The sequence below is a fragment of the Scylla paramamosain genome, chromosome 38, assembly GCF_035594125.1.
Source record: "Scylla paramamosain isolate STU-SP2022 chromosome 38, ASM3559412v1, whole genome shotgun sequence".
Classification (NCBI taxonomy): Eukaryota; Metazoa; Arthropoda; class Malacostraca; order Decapoda; family Portunidae; genus Scylla; species Scylla paramamosain.
The window spans coordinates 2,276,718-2,287,210 of record NC_087188.1 but is presented as its reverse complement, the minus strand read 5'-3'; the positions used below and the strand labels follow the sequence as shown (position 1 = coordinate 2,287,210).

At 61.1% G+C, this 10,493-nt stretch overlaps 1 non-coding gene across 1 annotated transcript; it reads right to left on the bottom strand.

Moving 5' to 3' along the window:
* Positions 1-334: 334 nt before the first annotated feature.
* Positions 335-2,227, bottom strand: LOC135091930 (small subunit ribosomal RNA). The gene has a single exon (XR_010262705.1). It is a non-coding gene; the product is annotated as a small subunit ribosomal RNA (ribosomal RNA).
* Between the last annotated feature and the right edge of the window lie 8,266 nt (positions 2,228-10,493).

The window sequence follows — 10,493 nt, the reverse complement described above, 5'->3', positions numbered from 1 at the left end:
CGTCGCCGTTATCGGAATTAACCAGCGGGCTCACCTAGCCACTACTACGGCGACGACGGAGGCACCAAACGCCGTGGTTTCCCGTGGGCGTGGTGTGTAAGTAACAACAGTTGGTCTACCCCACGCACCGGCACGGAGCGCGGGGAGAAGAAGCGGAAAAAGAAAGGTTTCCCTCTCTCTTTCCTTTTTTTTTTTTTTTTTTTGGGCGGGCAGGGCACCACCTTTTGCCCCGCCAACAGGTCAACGGCTCGCTGCTTGAGCGAACCGCGACCACCCATTATTTGTATTAGCTCTATTTTGAGTGTGTGGTTCGCCTTCAAAACCAACAACACGTTAATGATCCTTCCGCAGGTTCACCTACGGAAACCTTGTTACGACTTTTACTTCCTCTAAATGATCAAGTTTGGACATCTTTCCGTCAGCTCGAGGCGCCGAAAGAGCCCAGCGGCGGCAGCAGAACTGACCGCGACGCAGGCCCGGCATCCAAGAGCGCCAGTCCGAAGGCCTCACTAAATCATTCAATCGGTAGTAGCGACGGGCGGTGTGTACAAAGGGCAGGGACGTAATCAACGCAAGCTCATGACTTGCGCTTACTGGGAATTCCTCGTTCATGGGAGACAATTGCAAACCCCAATCCCTATCATGAAAGGATTTCAACGGGTTACCCGCTCCTCTCGGAGGGGGAGGACACGTTGATCCCTTCAGTGTAGCGCGCGTGCGGCCCAGAACATCTAAGGGCATCACAGACCTGTTATTGCTCAATCTCGTGCGGCTAGAATTGCCGCTTATCCCTCTAAGAAGAAGCTGCGAACTGGACACCAATTGCTGGAGATCCGTCGACTAGTTAGTAGGCCAGAGTCTCGTTCGTTATCGGAATTAACCAGACAAATCGCTCCACCAACTAAGAACGGCCATGCACCACCACCCACCGAATCGAGAAAGAGCTCTCAATCTGTCAATCCTTCCGGTGTCTGGGCCTGGTGAGGTTCCCCGTGTTGAGTCAAATTAAGCCGCAGGCTCCACTCCTGGTGGTGCCCTTCCGTCAATTCCTTTAAGTTTCAGCTTTGCAACCATACTTCCCCCGGAACCCAAAGACTTTGGTTTCCCGGAAGCTGCCCGCCGGGTCATGGGAATAACACCGGCGGATCGCTGGTCAGCATCGTTTATGGTTAGAACTAGGGCGGTATCTGATCGCCTTCGAACCTCTAACTTTCGTTCTTGATTAATGAAAACATCCTTGGCAAATGCTTTCGCAGTAGTTCGTCTTGCGACGGTCCAAGAATTTCACCTCTAGCGTCGCAATACGAATGCCCCCGCCTGTTCCTATTAGTCATTACCTCGGGTTCAGAAAACCGACAAAATAGAACCGAGGTCCTATTCCATTATTCCATGCATAGGCATTCAGGCCATCAGTGTAGCCTGCTTTGAGCACTCTAATTTTTTCAAAGTAAACTCTGCCGGCCACGCGGGACACCCGGTGAAGAGCACCCCGTGCGAGCCAGCGGGCTGTGTTACGGCTGTTCGGAGCGTGACAGTGTGCACCGGGCGGTGAACCGTCAGTCCAGAACTGAAATCCAACTACGAGCTTTTTAACCGCAACAACTTTAATATACGCTATTGGAGCTGGAATTACCGCGGCTGCTGGCACCAGACTTGCCCTCCAATGGGTCCTCGTTAAAGGATTTAAAGTGTACTCATTCCGATTGCGAGGCCTCGGATGAGTCTCGCATCGTTATTTTTCGTCACTACCTCCCCGTGCCGGGAGTGGGTAATTTGCGTGCCTGCTGCCTTCCTTAGATGTGGTAGCCGTTTCTCAGGCTCCCTCTCCGGAATCGAACCCTGATTCCCCGTTACCCGTTATAGCCATTGTAGGCGCATAGCCTACAATCGAAAGCTGATAAGGCAGACACTTGAAAGAGGCGGCGCCGGCACTGGAGGCCGTGCGCTCAGCCACAAGTTATTCAGATTCAACACGGTGGGGTTGGCGGACCGAGGCCCGACCGGTTTTGAACTAATAAAAGCGCTCTTCCCTTGCGGTCAGAGACGTGATGCATGTATTAGCTCTAGAATTACCACAGTTATCCAAGTAAGTGTGGGCTACAGATCCAATGAATCATAGCTGATTTAATGAGCCATTCGCGGTTTCACCTTAATTGGGCTTGTACTTAGACATGCATGGCTTAATCTTTGAGACAAGCATATGACTACTGGCAGGATCAACCAGGTAGTTTTGTTTATGGGTTTTGCTTTCTTTGGCCTTAGGTTATAGGAAGAACGCCACCATCGTTCTCCTTTCTCTCTCACTCTCACTCACTTTGTTTGTCTGACACCTCTTGCATTTTGGTTTGGTTTTTTTGCCTTGGTCTGTGTTGGTTTGTTTGCTGGGCCGCCGCCATCATCACGATGACGGCCCCCTCTCTCAATCTGTCAATCCCCTCATCATGATTATTCATTCAATTTTGGTTTTTGCGCGCTCATCCAGACAGAGAGCAGCAGCCCCTTCATTCATTGTGCACTGGAAATCGGTTGCTGCCTGCTACCACTACCCATCACATCACATCACATCACGGCTCCTCCCTTCCTCTTCCCATCGGCTGCCGCAGACACAAGGGTAAGTTCACTTAAGCATCACTTAAGCCACGGCCCGTCAAGAGCCGCAGCAGCCCTGCGCTGACGACAGCCCGGACCTCGAGGCGCGCACAGTCGGAGCAGTGTGGAAACAACCAACAGTACCCATCGTCGGCGCCGCTCCTCGAGGCGGGGAATACTAATAATAACAGGAGGAAGAGGAGCCCTTGCTGGCCACAGACCAGGTGGTGGGGGTTGTCGCGCACGTCCCAACGGCCGCCGCAGACGCAAGGGTAAGTTCACTTAAGCATCACTTAAGCTACGGCCCGTCAAGAGCCGCAGCAGCCCTGCGCTGACGACAGCCCGACCTCGGGGCACGCACGGTCGAGGCAGTATGGACACGCCAACACTACCCACGGTCGGCGACCTTCCCCGAGGCGGGGACAAAAACAAGGAGGTGCACGTCCCAACGGCCGCCGCAGACGCAAGGGTAAGTTCACTTAAGCATCACTTAAGCTACGGCCCGTCAAGAGCCGCAGCAGCCCTGCGCTGACGACAGCCCGACCTCGGGGCACGCACGGTCGAGGCAGTATGGACACACCAACACTACCCACGGTCGGCGACCTTCCCCGAGGCGGGGACTACAACAACCACGCACACACACACACAGTCCGGCAACACCGAGGCCAGAAGACAACGAGGCCAAGCACGAACGCCGTCGTGACGAGGCAACGAGGTCTCTCTCTCCCAACGGCCGCCGCAGACGCAAGGGTAAGTTCACTTAAGCATCACTTAAGCCACGGCCCGTCAAGAGCCGCAGCAGCCCTGCGCTGACGACAGCCCGACCTCGGGGCACGCACGGTCGAGGCAGTATGGACACACCAACACTACCCACGGTCGGCGAAGCTCCCCGAGGCGGGGAACAACAGACACGAGTAGTATAGTAGCAGCGGAGCCGCCGTCGTAGCCTTGACGACGACGGCTGCTGCGAGATTACCCAGAAACAACATGACTCGGTGGAAGGTGGCTTGAAGCCACCCCCACCAGCCAGCCGTAGCCTAGACGGCATGCTGCTGCTGCTCCTTTCCACTTTCAATTCCATTGCCATGACTTTCTGACACTCAAAAGTGTAGTAAGAGAGCCACCAGGAAATCGCGAAGCGTCGGACCCCAAAGGTCTGTCGACGCCGCGTCCCTTCTCAACTTAAAAAAAAAAATAAAGGAGGTCATCTCTCCTTTGTGGATACTTGCTGCGCCCTCCCGCAGCGAAGCATCGTTAGAGCTGTTTTTGATTTTTTTTTTTTTTTTTCTGGCAGGGTACCAGGTAAGGTAACACATTGAACACCACTGGCTTGCTTGCTTGCTCGTTTCTTTCTCTCTCTCTGTCTGTCTCTCTCTCTCTCTCTCTCTCTCTCTCTTCCGTGTGCCCCTTCCACGGAGACGAGCTCGCAGCAAAGCACCATTTTAAATCCTTCATTGTGAAGTTCATTCACTACTCATTTGTTGGTACTTGCTGCGCCCAGCTCTTGCTCGTCGTCTCTTATTTTTTATTCATACAAGTCATTTTATCTTCCGTGTGCCCCTTCCACGGAGACGAGCTCGCAGCAAAGCACCATTTTAAATCCTTCATTGTGAAGTTCATTCACTACTCATTTGTTGGTACTTGCTGCGCCCAGCTCTTGCTCGTCGTCTCTTATTTTTTATTCATACAAGTAAGTCATTTTATCTTCCGTGTGCCCCTTCCACGGAGACGAGCCGCAGCAGAAACAAGCCAGGCATATCGCCGTGTTCCTCCTTGGCACCAGGCAATAACTCTCATTGCACACAGTCATTGCCCCGCAGGCTGCTGCTACTACCACGTGCTGCTGCTGCCCTCAAGCTTGTCCCGCCCCTTAACAAGCGGCAGCAGCAGCAGCTGCAGCAAAGCGTCATAGCCCGCTAAAAAAACAGCGTGAGGTGCTTCGTTCCAACCGACCGCTCGATAGAAGCTGCGTCAGTTCAGGAACCAGGGTGACCGTCCCTCCACGGTACAACCCTCGAGATGATCAATCGCACGGGGAGTGGAGTAACCATCACCAAACAAGAGGGGTCGCTGCATTCAAGGCAAACTCGCTTTGGCACACACACAAACCTCACACACCGTGTGCGCCGCCACGAGGAGCCGCAGCTAATGCCGTGACGCTTCTCATCCAAAGGAGAGGAGACGAGAGGAGACGAGGACCTCTCGGACAGTTGACGCCAGGAGGAGGGGGACGCGCACCGCGCCTAGCAGAGGTGATTCACGTGCGTCATGGTACGCGAGTGCAACCCAGCAACCTCCATAGCGTAACAACTGTTGGGGTGGTTCTCAGAGCGGCTTGCCGCCGCCGCAGCTGTTGCGAGCACGACACGCATTAAGAAGCCCACCTCGTCTAGGCACTTAACGGTGTCAAATCCATAATCCATTCATACATATATAGTAAGGGTGCGTCACGTTAACCCCCCACCCGAATCATCCCGTCGGGGTTAACGTGGAAAGCGCACGCCCAGGCTCGCAACAGCGCGAACAAGAGTGGCATGGGACTCTTGTTGATATCATTAGGAGCTGAGGACCGGCACCGCGCCTAGCAGCGTCGAAACGCATACGTCATGGGACACGTGTGCCGTCCGGCAACCTCCAAAGCGGGCCCTCAGAGGAGCAGAGGACCGGCACCGCGCCTAGCAGCGTCGAAACGCATACGTCATGGGACACGTGTGCCGTCCGGCAACCTCTCAAGCGGGCCCTCAGAGGAGCAGAGGACCGGCACCGCGCCTAGCAGCGTCGAAACGCATACGTCATGGGACACGTGTGCCGTCCGGCAACCTCCAAAGCGGGCTCTCAGAGGAGCAGAGGACCGGCACCGCGCCTAGCAGCGTCGAAACGCATACGTCATGGGACACGTGTACCGTCCGGCAACCTCTCAAGCGGGCCCTCAGAGGAGCAGAGGACCGGCACCGCGCCTAGCAGCGTCGAAACGCATACGTCATGGGACACGTGTACCGTCCGGCAACCTCTCAAGCGGGCCCTCAGAGGAGCAAAGGACCGGCACCGCGCCTAGCAGCGTCGAAACGCATACGTCATGGGACACGTGTGCCGCCCGGCAACCTCCAAAGCGGGTGGTTTTCCTTCATTGCCTCACCAATGAATCAATGAATGAACCTCGATAGACACCTCCATGACCTCGTCAAGCCTCTGGAGGTGTTAAACGTGCGCCTCCGAACCTCACCCCCACCCAAGGATCGTCTCATCTCAACAGGGTTAAGGCGGAGATAGCGCGCACGCCGAGGAGCTTCATCAGCCCGTCAAGGTAGTAGGTCGGGTGGCCTGAGACCCGACCTCCTTACTATATTTGCAAACGGGACCTCGGTGCAGGTTGCTTCCGAAACCTGGTGCGACATTGACGGAATCAGGGGGTCCTGGGTTACCTCCCAGCGCGGGAGCACCTTGACGCCGTAGACCACTTTGGCCCTGAACTTCCACTTTTCACGACTTTTCCCCGGATTTCGTGGCACCGCAGCCCCTACCCTTTTAACGGCGCCAAGGCCCTCCCAGCAGGTTTCCCCGACCAGCCGCCCCAGGCGCGCTACATCAACGGCGTCAACCCTCCCACAGCAGAGAAGCGCGCGGGACACCGAAGCACCCCCACGGACATGCCGCCACGTCTCAACGGGGTCAAGCCCCTGCCGGCGGGGAACCTTGCCTGGGGGAGCGGAGCGGACCAACAAACCGACCACGTGTCAAGGGCGTGAGGCCCCGCCAGAAGGGAAATCACGTCTCGCGAGCGGAGGGAGAGCGCGGGACCCCACGGCGCGTTAACACAACCACGGCACTTCCACCCCAGCTGGAGGAGGCGGGGGAGCGGAGCGGAGCAACAAACCGACCACGTGTCAAGGGCGTGAGGCCCCGCCAGAAGGGGAATCACGTCTCGCGAGCGGAGGGAGAGCGCAGGACCCCACGGAGCGTTAACACAACCACGGTACAAGGGCGGCGCGCCTCTCCCGGCAGGAGACGCTTCCACCCCAGCCGGGGGAGGCGGGGGAGCGGAGCGGAGCAGCACACCGACCACGTGTCAAGGGCGTGAGGCCCCGCCAGGAGGGGAATCACGTCTCGCGAGCGGAGGGAGAGCGCGGGACCCCACGGCGCGTTAAAACAACCACGGTACAAGGGCGGCGCGCCTCTCCCGGCAGGAGACGCTGCCACCCCTGCCGGGGGAGGCGGGGGAGCGGAGCGGAGCAGCACACCGACCACGTATCAAGGGCGTGAGGCCCCACCAGGAGGGGAATCACGTCTCGCGAGCGGAGGGAGAGCGTTGGACCCCACGGCGCGTTAAAACAACCACGGTACAAGGGCGGCGCGCCACTCCCGGCAGGAGACGCTTCCACCCCAGCGGGGGGAGGCAGGGGAGCGGAGCGGAGACACAAACCGACCACGTATCAAGGGCGTGAGGCCCCGCCAGAAGGGGAATCACGTCTCGCGAGCGGAGGGAGAGCGCAGGACCCCACGGAGCGTTAACACAACCACGGTACAAGGGCGGCGCGCCTCTCCCGGCAGGAGACGCTTCCACCCCAGCCGGGGGAGCGGAGCGGAGCAGCACACCGACCACGTGTCAAGGGCGTGAGGCCCCGCCAGGAGGGGAATCACGTCTCGCGAGCGGAGGGAGAGCGCGGGACACCACGGCGCGTTAAAGCAACCACGGTACAAGGGCGGCGCGCCTCTCCCGGCAGGAGACGCTTCCACCCCTGCCGGGGGAGGCGGGGGAGCGGAGCGGAGCAACAAACCGACCACGTATCAAGGGCGTGAGGCCCCGCCAGAAGGGGAATCACGTCTCGCCAGCGGAGGGAGAGCGTTGGACCCCACGGCGCGTTAAAACAACCACGGTACAAGGGCGGCGCGCCACTCCCGGCAGGAGACGCTTCCACCCCAGCAGGGGGAGGCAGGGGAGCGGAGCGGAGACACAAAACGACCACGTATCAAGGGCGTGAGGCCCCGCCAGAAGGGGAATCACGTCTCGCGAGCGGAGGGAGAGCGCAGAACCCCACGGAGCGTTAACACAACCACGGTACAAGGGCGGCGCGCCTCTCCCGGCAGGAGACGCTTCCACCCCAGCCGGGGGAGGCGGGGGAGCGGAGCGGAGCAGCACACCGACCACGTGTCAAGGGCGTGAGGCCCCGCCAGGAGGGGAATCACGTCTCGCGAGCGGAGGGAGAGCGCGGGACACCACGGCGCGTTAAAGCAACCACGGTACAAGGGCGGCGCGCCTCTCCCGGCAGGAGACGCTTCCACCCCTGCCGGGGGAGGCGGGGGAGCGGAGCGGAGCAACAAACCGACCACGTATCAAGGGCGTGAGGCCCCGCCAGAAGGGGAATCACGTCTCGCCAGCGGAGGGAGAGCGCGGGACCCCACGGCGCGTTAACACAACCGAGGAACAAGGGCGTCGCGCCTCTCCCGGCAGGAGACGCTTCCACCCCAGCCGGGTGAGGCGGGGGAGCGGAGCGGAGAAACAAACCGACCACGTATCAAGGGCGTGAGGCCCCACCAGGAGGGGAATCACGTCTCGCGAGCGGAGGGAGAGCGTTGGACCCCACGGCGCGTTAAAACAACCACGGTACAAGGGCGGCGCGCCACTCCCGGCAGGAGACGCTTCCACCCCAGCAGGGGGAGGCAGGGGAGCGGAGCGGAGACACAAACCGACCACGTATCAAGGGCGTGAGGCCCCGCCAGAAGGGGAATCACGTCTCGCGAGCGGAGGGAGAGCGCAGGACCCCACGGAGCGATAACACAACCACGGTACAAGGGCGGCGCGCCTCTCCCGGCAGGAGACGCTTCCACCCCAGCCGGGGGAGGAGGGGGAGCGGAGCGGAGCAACACACCGACCACGTGTCAAGGGCGTGAGGCCCCGCCAGAAGGGGAATCACGTCTCGCGAGCGGAGGGAGAGCGCGGGACCCCACGGCGCGATAACACAACCGAGGTACAAGGGCGTCGCGCCTCTCCCGGCAGGAGACGCTTCCACCCCAGCAGGGGGAGGCAGGGGAGCGGAGCGGAGACACAAACCGACCACGTATCAAGGGCGTGAGGCCCCGCCAGAAGGGGAATCACGTCTCGCGAGCGGAGGGAGAGCGCGGGACCCCACGGAGCGTTAACACAACCACGGTACAAGGGCGGCGCGCCTCTCCCGGCAGGAGACGCTTCCACCCCAGCAGGGGGAGGCAGGGGAGCGGAGCGGAGACACAAACCGACCACGTATCAAGGGCGTGAGGCCCCGCCAGAAGGGGAATCACGTCTCGCGAGCGGAGGGAGAGCGCGGGACCCCACGGAGCGTTAACACAACCACGGTACAAGGGCGGCGCGCCTCTCCCGGCAGGAGACGCTTCCACCCCAGCCGGGGGAGGCGGGGGAGCGGAGCGGAGCAGCACACCGACCACGTGTCAAGGGCGTGATGCCCCGCCAGGAGGGGAATCACGTCTCGCGAGCGGAGGGAGAGCGCGGGACCCACGGCGCGTTAAAACAACCACGGTACAAGGGCGGCGCGCCTCTCCCGGCAGGAGACGCTTCCACCCCTGCCGGGGGAGGAGGGGGAGCGGAGCGGAGACACAAACCGACCACGTATCAAGGGCGTGAGGCCCCGCCAGAAGGGGAATCACGTCTCGCGAGCGGAGGGAGAGCGAGGGACCCCACGGCGCGTTAACACAACCGATATACAAGGGCGGCGCGCCTCTCCCGGCAGGAGACGCTTCCACCCCAGCCGGGGGAGGCGGGGGAGCGGAGCGGAGCAACACACCGACCACGTGTCAAGGGCGTGAGGCCCCGCCAGGAGGGGAATCACGTCTCGCGAGCGGAGGGAGAGCGTGGGACCCCACGGCGCGTTAAAGCAACCACGGTACAAGGGCGGCGCGCCTCTCCCGGCAGGAGACGCTTCCACCCCTGCCGGGGGAGTAGGGGGAGCGGAGCGGAGACACAAACCGACCACGTATCAAGGGCGTGAGGCCCCGCCAGAAGGGGAATCACGTCTCGCGAGCGGAGGGAGAGCGAGGGACCCCACGGCGCGTTAACACAACCGAGGTACAAGGGCGTCGCGCCTCTCCCGGCAGGAGACGCTTCCACCCCAGCCGGGTGAGGCGGGGGAGCGGAGCGGAGAAACAAACCGACCACGTATCAAGGGCGTGAGGCCCCACCAGGAGGGGAATCACGTCTCGCGAGCGGAGGGAGAGCGTTGGACCCCACGGCGCGTTAAAACAACCACGGTACAAGGGCGGCGCGCCACTCCCGGCAGGAGACGCTTCCACCCCAGCAGGGGGAGGCAGGGGAGCGGAGCGGAGACACAAACCGACCACGTATCAAGGGCGTGAGGCCCCGCCAGAAGGGGAATCACGTCTCGCGAGCGGGGGGAGAGCGCAGGACCCCACGGAGCGTTAACACAACCACGGTACAAGGGCGGCGCGCCTCTCCCGGCAGGAGACGCTTCCACCCCAGCCGGGGGAGGCGGGGGAGCGGAGCGGAGCAGCACACCGACCACGTGTCAAGGGCGTGAGGCCCCGCCAGGAGGGGAATCACGTCTCGCGAGCGGAGGGAGAGCGCGGGACACCACGGCGCGTCAAAACAACCACGGTACAAGGGCGGCGCGCCTCTCCCGGCAGGAGACGCTTCCACCCCAGCCGGGGGAGGCGGGGGAGCGGAGCGGAGCAGCACACCGACCACGTGTCAAGGGCGTGATGCCCCGCCAGGAGGGGAATCACGTCTCGCGAGCGGAGGGAGAGCGCGGGACCCACGGCGCGTTAAAACAACCACGGTACAAGGGCGGCGCGCCTCTCCCGGCAGGAGACGCTTCCACCCCTGCCGGGGGAGGAGGGGGAGCGGAGCGGAGACACAAACCGACCACGTATCAAGGGCGTGAGGCCCCGCCAGAAGG